The sequence below is a fragment of the Ictidomys tridecemlineatus genome, chromosome 4 (assembly GCF_052094955.1).
Source record: "Ictidomys tridecemlineatus isolate mIctTri1 chromosome 4, mIctTri1.hap1, whole genome shotgun sequence".
NCBI lineage: Eukaryota > Metazoa > Chordata > Mammalia > Rodentia > Sciuridae > Ictidomys > Ictidomys tridecemlineatus.
This window is the reverse complement of record NC_135480.1, coordinates 83,406,700-83,417,126: the sequence shown is the minus strand read 5'-3', so window position 1 is coordinate 83,417,126 and position 10,427 is coordinate 83,406,700. Positions and strand designations below refer to the sequence as shown.

General features: G+C 31.2%; 1 pseudogene; it reads right to left on the bottom strand.

Moving 5' to 3' along the window:
- Positions 1-2,850: 2,850 nt before the first annotated feature.
- LOC101963279 (transcription initiation factor TFIID subunit 13 pseudogene) lies at positions 2,851-3,228 on the bottom strand (annotated as a pseudogene).
- Positions 3,229-10,427: the final 7,199 nt, after the last annotated feature.

The following is a 10,427-nucleotide window of genomic DNA, read 5'->3' as shown; positions in this document are numbered from 1 at the left end:
ATGACCTATAATCAGTTTTTTTTTTTATGGACTGAAATGTAAAAACAAAACTTGTGCATATTAATGGAATATCATGTGATGTTTAAATAGAGTTATACATCATATAATAAGGTCAGACATATATATCTCAAACATTTATCACTTTCTTTTGGCAAAATTATTCAAAGGTGAGGCTGGGATTGTGGCTCAGCAGTAGAGTGCTTGCCTAGCATGGGTGGGGCCCGGGTTCCATCCTCAGCACCAAATAAAAATAAAGGGTGGAGATTCCTTGGAAAGCTGGGAATGGAACCACCATTTGACCCAGCTATTCCCCTTCTTGGACTATATCCAAAAGACCTAAAAAGAGCATACTACAGGGACACAGCTATATCAATGTTCATAGCAGCACAATTCACAATAGCTAGACTGTGGAACCAACTTAGATGCCCTTCAATAGATGAATGGATAAAAAAAAATGTGGCATTTATACACAATGGAATATTACTCAGCACTAAAAAATAACAAAATCATGGCATTTGCAGGGAAATGGATGGCATTAGAGCAGATTATGCTAAGTGAAGTTAGCCAATCCCTAAAAATTAAATGACAAATGTCTTCTTTGATATAAGGGGGGTGACCCAAAACAGAGTAGGAGGAAGAACATGAGAAGAAGATTACCACTAAACAGGGATGAGAGGTAGGAGGGAATGGGAGGGAGAAGGGGTATTGCATGGAAGTTGGAAGGAGATCCTCATTGTTATACAAAATTACATATATGATGGTGTGAGGGGGAAGAAAAAAGAGAGAGAAATGTGTCACAGTAGATTGGGTAGAGAGGTGATAGGAGGGGAGGCGGGATAGGAAGGGCAGCAGAATACAACAGACACTAGTATTGCTGTGTGTATAAATGTGGCTATATAACCAATGTGATCCTGCAATCTTTACACGTGGAAAAATAAGAATTCATACCCCATTTGAATCAAATGTATGATATTTCATGATCATTGTATTGTCTTGAGCAATTAATAAAAAAATAAAAATAAAAATAAAGGTATTATGTTGTTCCATCTACACCTAAAAAATTAAGAAAATATGTATTTTGCCCAACTACAACTAAAATATATATATATTTTAAAAAATTATTCAAAGGCTATTTCTAATTTTTGAAATGTGTAGTTCACACTATTGTCACTCTATTATGCAAATAGCACACTAGAACTTCTTACTCCTAACTGTAACTTTGTATCCATTCGTCAACCTTTTCCCATTGCTCCTGCCCAATGATCTCTGATTTTTTTATATAAATGGTATTAACAAATCTAAATTATCAGTGAAATGGAAATACAACCATCAATTAATAGTCATAGATTGTTTCCTTCAGGTGTTATCTATGAGGTTAATGTAATATTAGCACATAGATTTAACTTGTAACTAAAAGAAAGGAGTAAATTATCCCTGGGTTTCCTTATTTTTATTCTCTTAAAATAATATGCTTTTAAATTTAAAGGAAGGCATTTATTTGATTGGTTATTTGCTTTCTTTATTAATAACAAAAATCAAGTTATTCACAGAACTTTCACTTCCTTTTATGAAGTTTGTCAAATTGGCCATAATAGTGCCTGAACAGTCTTCTGCTGGTCATGATTCTTGTGTATTCTAGGTGAAAAATTGTTTAAAAACAATTTTGGGTGTCTACAATTGACATAAAACTCTATACATATTCAGCATAGATAATTTGTTGATATGAAGATAAATGCATACCTGTGAAATTATCAGCACAACCCACCTGCAAAAAGTTTCTCTTCCCACTTTATTTATGATTGTAATTATTTTCTGTTTAATTTTTTATATTTTATTCCTTGTATCAATAGGTTAAGAGAGTAAAATTTTTCCAGGTACTGATTTATAGATACTATTTATAAGTAGAATCAAAAAGTTCAGTTTCACAAACAGTAACATTCAGTGACCTCTTTAAATGCAACTTTAATCCTTATTTTAAGCTAAGGGCAATAATTTAATGCAGTAAGATAAATTCACCCAAAACCTGTATACTCTGAACTAGAAAACTGGTTTTTGTTGCTACATATGGTTTTAGTCAACTACACATTTCCAGAAGTACTTACAAATATGTTAAAAAAAACACTACCCCAAATGCTTATCCTACCATTAGCTCATTAAACATTGCCATTCCTGCTACTGAAAGTAGATGATTGGAAAAATGAGTTCTAAAACTTAAAAAGCAACCTAAGTCCCAAAAGGTTATAAATCAAAAAAGTCTTTCAACATGGAAGCATCAACATGAAATTTTAAGTTCCTAAAAAAATAAAAATTAAAAAATCACTCTTTAGAAAATATTAAGACACATAAACATTCTTACAAAAACTTGTAGTTTCAAATATCATCTCCTTAAAAGAAAAACCAGTTTAATAACATCTCAGACCACTGTTGTCTAAAAACTTCAGACTATGTAAGGCATATGTCTCAGCTGTCATAGTCAAAATGACACTTAGATTTCACATATTAAACAGCTATAGAATAACTTATAATGGCACAAATATACCTAACAAATAAATACTACTTCATCCTTTAGAAAGTCAAAAGTCAGAAAGAACTGCATAATTTGTAAGGTACTTTAACTTACGTGCAGTCATTAAAACTCAGTAAGTAATTCAAGTGTAGTCATATAAAGGCAAGCAATTAAAGGCTCAAGGATCACTCTAAAATCAAAGACATGAAAATAAAGGCTGAAAACTTTTGTTTCTCCATCTTTCATTCACATGCCTAGATATTAGGACATTAATGAACAAAATACACAATTATTATATATGATTTCCACAGATGATAATGAAATTTCATGAAGTACAAAAATTATCAAGATTCGTAGTTTGCTAGTTCACATGCTTTTCTACCTCTTTTCAATTCTTAATTCATGGTAAGCAAGTCTTTAACCCTAGCAAACTTCCTTGGGTCCTTTCAAATCAAGAAGACAATATCTTCAACTTGTACTCGACCTTGTCTTCCAATTAACATTGCCTTGTGAGTCATTTCAGTGATGAACTCTATGACAAGGTCTTCAAGAATATCCACTGACTCAGTGTAAGGATTCTGGTCATCCCCAAACCCAAACATCATACATTGTAATTCTTTAGAAAAAAAAAGTCTCTTTCTTTTACCCTGTCTACCCTCTGCACCTCCTCCAATTTCTTCAATTTCTTCCTCAAAGGTCGGGTCCTCTTCCTCATCTGCCATCCCACTAGCACACCAGCCCACAGTGCCTCGAAGGCTCTGATTATAATTATTATTATGAATTTTGAATATGTGAGAACATTTAACATAAGATTCACCCAATTACCACTTTCACATATACAAATACAATATACCATTGTTAATATAATCACTCTGTTCTGCAATACATCTCTAGGACTTCTTATTTTTGCATAACTGAAACTTTAGAACCTTTAACCAGGGCATTCCTATTTCCCTTTCTCTCCCTGACAACCACCATTCTTTGCTCTGCTTCTGAGTTTTGCTGGTGTAGATACATATTTAAGATATGTGGTATCATGTAGTATTTGTATAAATGGAACACAATATATAAATTAAATGTGAAAACTTTTAATAAATATTCCATATTCAAAACATATATCAATATGAATTCTCCAGATAGCTTCCTCATTATTCTATTAACATCAATGTCTTTCCTAAATTGACCAAACTTCTAATTTATAACACTATAGAACAGTTTAACTGCTCTCAAACTTCATGAATAACAATACATTATATTTATCACATTTTATCAGAATCTGAACTTTATTTTATTGTTGGAAATTTATCCATGTTTTGTTTTATTGTAATTTATTTATTTTTCACAACTATAAAGTTGTCCATATTATTAATGTGCCAAAATACATTCGTTCATTCAGCAACGAATAGACATACACTTGTTTCTAGTTTTGATTCTTTTAAACAATGCTGTTATGTACATGATAATTATATGTTTTGGTGAACAAATATGCACATAACTTTCAGTAGTTATAGATCTAGACATGAAATTGATGCATCATGGATATACGTGTGGTTAATCGCAGCGGAAAACAGCCAAATCATTCTTGGTACATGTACATATTCATAAGGGTAAGACCACAGAATTTGTTTCACATCTTTGTAAAACTTCTGATGTTCAGTTTTGTTTTTGTTTCTTTCATTCAAATTTTCTCTAGTGTTGATAGTTATATAATGTCATTGCTTTAATGAAGCTCCCCTGAAGAGTAATGTATATGAGGGTTTTTCCCAAACAACTTAGATACCATTTTCTGATAAATGACACTTGAGTTCTAGAGACTTTTTAAGGTATTGAATTATTTGATTTGATTTGTATCAGTTGTTTGTAAAGTTTGGATTTAATCCTTTGTCTTATAAATAAATGTATATCAAATACCTTCTCTCCTTTCATGTTGACTTATCACTCACTTAATGATATCTTTTGATGAATAGAAGTTATTGATGTTTGAAGATTTACAGGTTTATATTTTATTAGTTGTTAGTTTATTTGTCCTACATAAATTCCTAGTATACTACAAATGATGAAGAAATTTAATTATATTTCTTTTAGAAGTGTAATTGTTTTACTCTTTTTATTAATTCTATACTCTTTCTGGAACTGGTATATGAAAATGAAGGAAAGGTGCACCATTTTTTTTATCTGTGTGAATGTCCAATTAGACAGCACCATTGTTTGCAAAGATTATTCTTGTCCTTGATGCAGTGAGCTATCACATATGCCATCTGTTAGATGACAATTTTTTTTTTGTGGGGGGAACCATCCATTCTTCTCTGCTGAGCTATATATCTATTCTTCTACCAAGAGAAAACTGGAAGGTCTTGCTCTGATAAAATTTATAGATCATTGTAGGTAATTCAATAGTTGGAAATTTTTAGACTTTATAAATTTAGCCATTCATATGCAATCACTGTGGAATTTCACTGAGTTTTTAGTTTTATTTTTGCATAAGAGTAATGATATTTAAAACACATTATGTCATTACCATTTTGTGTTTTTTTAGTTTAATGAGGTATATTTGACAAATAAAAATTGCATGTATTTAAAGCATCACTGGATGCTTTAATTATATACATGTATTATCAGATGATAACCACAGTCAAGTGAAAAATCATATCTGTCTCCTTACATAGTTAAGGATTTATTTTTGTGTGAGTCAACAGAACCCGGAATTGACTTTCTTAACAAATTTCTAAAGTGTAATGTATAATACAGTACTATGAACAGTATGCACTATGTTATGCATTTACCCTTCCAAACTTATTAATTCTTCCTAATTGAACCTTTGCACACATTGACCAGAATCTTCCTAATTGCATCATGCTCTGTCCCTGGAAACCACCATTCTACTCTGCTTTTATGAGATCGATTTTTAAAAAAATCCCAGTTAATAAAATTATGCAGTCTCTGTGTCTTACTTACTTCAACTAACATAATGCCTTCTAGATTCACCCAATTTATTTTGCAAAGAGCAATATGTCTTTCTTTTGTGAGGTGTAATAATATTCCATTACTTGTGTACATGTATACACATATGTGTGGATGTGGATGTGTTTCACATTTTCTTTTTTAAAATTTGTGTTTGTTCTTTTTAAAATGTACATGAGAGTAGAGTATATTTTGACATATTTATACAAATGGGAAGTATATCTTATTCTAATAAAGATACCAGAATCATGGTTGTGCATGATGCAGAGATTTCTTTGTGATATATTCATATATGTACATAGGAAAGTTTTGTCAGATTTATTCCATTTTCTTCCCTATTCTGATCCCCCTTTCCTTTCCTTCATTCTCTTTTTTCTAGTCCATTGAATTTTTATCATCCCTCAATTGTGAACTAGAATCTGCATATCAAATAAAATATTCAGATTTTTGTTTTGGGGGGATTGGCTTATTTCACTTAGTATGATAGACTTCAGTTCCATCCATTTACCAGCAAATGGCATAATTTCATTTCTTTGTGGCTGAATAATATTCCATTGTGTATATATACCACATTTTCTTTATCCATTCATCTGTTGAAGTTTACCTAGGTTGGTTCCATTGCTATTGTGAATTGTGCTGCTATAAACTTGATGTGGCTGTGTCACATCATGCTGATTTTAAGTCCTTTGGTGTATAACAAAGAGTAGATCACTGGGTCAAATTGTGGTTTCATTCCAAATTTTCTAAGATATATCCATATTGCTTTCCAGAGTGATTGCACCAATATGCAGTCCCACTTGCAATGTATGAGTGTAACTTTTCCCCCACATCCTCACCAACTCTATTATATTCTTGATAATTGTCATTCTGACTGGAGTGAGATAGAATCTCCATGTAGTTTTAACTTGCATTTCTCTAATCCTAGAAATGCTGCTCATTTTTTCATATATTTATTTCCCATTTATATTTCTATTTCTGTGAAGTATATATTAAGTTCCTTTGCCCATTTATTGATTGGGTTATTTGGTTTTGGGGTGTTAAGTTTTTTGAGTTCTTTATATATCCTGGAGATTAATGCTCTATCTCTGGGGCAGATGACAAAGATTTTCTCTCATTCTCTAGGGTCTCTCTTCACTTTCTTTATTGTTTCCTTTCCTGTAAAGAAGGCTTTTATTCAATCCCACTTACATCTTGATTTTACTTCTTGTACTTTAGGAGTCTTGTTGAGGAATTTGTTCCCTAAGCCTATGTGATGGAGTGTTTGGCCTACACTTTCTTCTAAAGGCACAGAGTTTCTGATCAAATGTGTAAGTCTTTGACGTACTTTGAGTTGAATTGTGTAGTGTGAGAGATAGAGGTTAAATTTCAATCTGCTATGTATGGATTTCCATTTTTCCCAGTATGACTTGTTGAAGAGGCTATCTTTTCTCTAATGTATGTGTATGACTTTTTTGTCTAGAATGATATAGCTGCATTTTTGTGAGTATTTCTCTGTGTCTTTTGTTCTATTGGTCTTCATGTCAGTTTTGATGCTGATACCACACTGTTCTTGTTAGGATAACTCTGTTTATTGATTTTCATATGTTGAACCAAACTTGCATTCCTGGGATGAAATCTACTTGATCATGGTGCACTTTCTTTTTTTTTTACACACTATTGCATGTGATTTGCCATTATTTATTAGGAATTTTTGCATCTATCTTCATCAGAATATTGGTCTGAAATTATCCTTCTTTGATGTGTCCTCAGGTGATACCAGGGTGATAACTAGCATCATAGAATGAGTTCGGTCAAAGAAAGGCCTCCATTTCTGTTTCATGGAATAATTTGAGGAGAATTGGTATTAGTTCTTCTTCAATGGTCTAGTAGAACTAAGCTTAGAATTCATATGCTCCTGGACTTTTTGTTAGTAGGCTTTTGATTGCATATTCAATTGCATTGCTTTAAATTGATGTATTTAAATTTTTTGAATCCTTCTGGTTTAATTTGGGTAGATCATATATCTCTAGAAATTTGTTGATGTCTTTGAGATTTTATATTTTATTGCCATATAAATTTTTAACATAGCTTCTGATCATTCAGTAGTGTCTGTGGTGATTTTTTTTTCACCACAAATTTTAGTAATTTGAGATTTTTCCCTCTTTCTCTTTGTTAGGTTGGGTATGGGTTTATAAATTTTATTTATTTTTTCAAAGATCCACCTTTTTTCAATTAATATTTTGAATTATTGTTATTGTTGTTTCAACTTCATTGATTTTGGCTCTGATTTTAATTATTTGGTCTTCTACTGCTTTTGGCATTGATTTTTCCTTTTCCTAGGGACTTGAGATGTAATATTAGATTATTTATTGGATGCTTTCTATTCTTCTAATGAATGAGCTCAATGCTATAATCTTTCCTCTTAGAACTGCCTTCATAGTATCCCACATATTTTGATATGTTGTCATACTATTCTTATTTATCTCTTAAGTATTTTTTTTAAAAAATTTCATCCCTGCTATCTCTTGGTCATTTGATAGTGTATTATTCAGTCTTCAGAATAGAGTACCTTCTATTTTTAAATTTATTCTTAATTTCTAATTTCATTGTATTATGACTTGATAGAATAGAAGGTGTTCTCTCTCTCTATTTTTTAAAAAAAATTCATATTATTTGCCTTGTGGCCTAAGATATGGTCTATTTTTACAAAGTGATCCATGTGCTACTGACAACAATGTGTATCCATTCACAGATGGATGAAATATTCTATGTATGTCTGTTAAGTCTAAGTTATATATTATATTTTTCTAGTTCTATAGCTTCTTTATTTTTTGTTTGTAAGGTCTATCCCTTGATGGAATAAGTATGTTAAAGTTACCCAGTATTATTGTACTGTGGTCTTTTTGATTCTTAAAATTGAGAAGTGTTTGTTGGATATATGTAGATGTTCTATTATTTGGGGCATAAATATTTATGGTTGTTAGTTCTTATTTCTGTATAATTCCCTAAAGCAATATAAAATGTTCTTCTTTCTCCCTTCTGATTTACTTTGCCTTGAAGTCCATTTTATCTGATATGAGGATAATAATTTAACCCCTTCTTGTTGACAAAATCCATGTGAATGATATGCGTTTTCCCATCATTTACTTTGAGTCTGTGGATATCTTTGCCTATGAGGTGAGTTCTTGGAGACAACATATTATGGTGTCTTAATCTGATCTACTCTAATCTGCCAGTCTATGTCTTTTGATTGATGAGTTTATACCATATATATTTCATGTTATTATTGAGAAATAAATTTGTATTCCCTTTAATTTTGCTTTACTTCTGGATTTTAATTTGCATTAGATTCTCCTTTTATTGACTATTCTTCTAGTATAGTTTTTCTCTTCTCAGGTTTTCAATTTTAATTTTTGTTTCTTCTTCATGGAATATTTTATAGAGTATGTTTTGTACTATAGGTTTTCTAGTTATGAATTCTTTTAACTTTTGTTTATCAGGGAAGTTTTTAATTTCATCATGAAATCTGAAGCTTGATTTTGCTGGGTATAGTGTTCTTGGTTGACATCCATTTCCTTTCAGAGATTGGTTTATATTATTCCAAGACCTCCTAGCTTTTAGGAACTGGGTTGAGAAATTAGTTGAAATTTGGATTGATTTCCCACTGAATGTGACTTGTCATTTTTCTTTAGTAGGCTTTAAAATTCTATTCTGATTTTATTAGGCATTCTCATAATACTATGCTTTGTTTGGGTCCACTGTAGTTTTGTATATTTAGAGTCCTGTTTATCTCCTATACTTGATTTTTCATTTTCTTATTTGGGTTTGGAAAATTTTCTGATATTTTCTCATTGAAAATATTGTGCATTCTTTTGGTTTGTATTTCTGATTGTTTATCTATCCCAATATATCTTACATTTGGTCTTTTCATGTTATCTCATATTTTTTGAAAGGTCTATATATGTTCTCTTTTCTCTTTGGTCAACTGTATTTTCAAAATTATGTATTTTCCCTGTGTTGCCTGAACTCTGTCTTCCAAGTGGTCTAGTCTATTGCTAATGCTTTAAATTGCATTTTTGAATTCATTTATTGATTCCTTCATTTTGAATATTTCTGTTTGTTTTTTTAGAATCATTCTCTTATTGTGATGATCTTTTACTTCCTGCATTTTCTCTCATATTTCACTCCTTAAACCATTTTTTACCTCACAGATCAGGTTAATTATGAATTTTTAAAATCCCTTTTCTGACATTTCTTCAGCTGTGGTATCAGTGGATTCTGCTACTGAAGCATATTGGTTTGCTTGGAGTGGTTTGTTCCTTTGCTTTTTCATGTTGTTTATGTCTGTATTCATATAACAGCATGGATCAGAGGCAGCAGAGTTTATACACTGTGCACTTATAGTTTCCCTAAAGATTTTTAGTACCTCACAGTTTAGGTGAAGAAAAATAATAACAACAATCAGTGCAAATAATATACAGCCTTAAACCAAAAAGTTCATCTTATAATATATACAATGTTAATTATCACAACAAACAGAAATGATGTTCCTATAGTAAAGGTAGTATGCTTGAAAAAGGATTTGCAATTCTGAGAAGTGAACAACAAAAAGCAGAAGAGATGAAAGATGTGATAATTATGAGGGAGGAGGAGAGAAAATAGAAGGCAAAAATTAAAGGAAGCTTGAGAGAATAAAGTATAAAATTTGGCTGTTAATAGAACAAAAGAGAATCAAGGGAAACAAATAAGTGAGACAGAAAAGGATAAAACATACAAACAAAACTAAAATATATTAATCAAACTTTCTAGCCCTCAAAAGATTGAGCCAAGAAAAATAACTGTCTTCAAAAAACGCTAGAAATGAGAAAAAAGAGACAAATATGTGCATGTGTAAGTGTCCATGATCAGTTCAGCTCACAATTGAAGAGGAAAGGAAAAAAAAAGATTTAAACTGCTCAATTAAGAAATATTTTTTCTATTA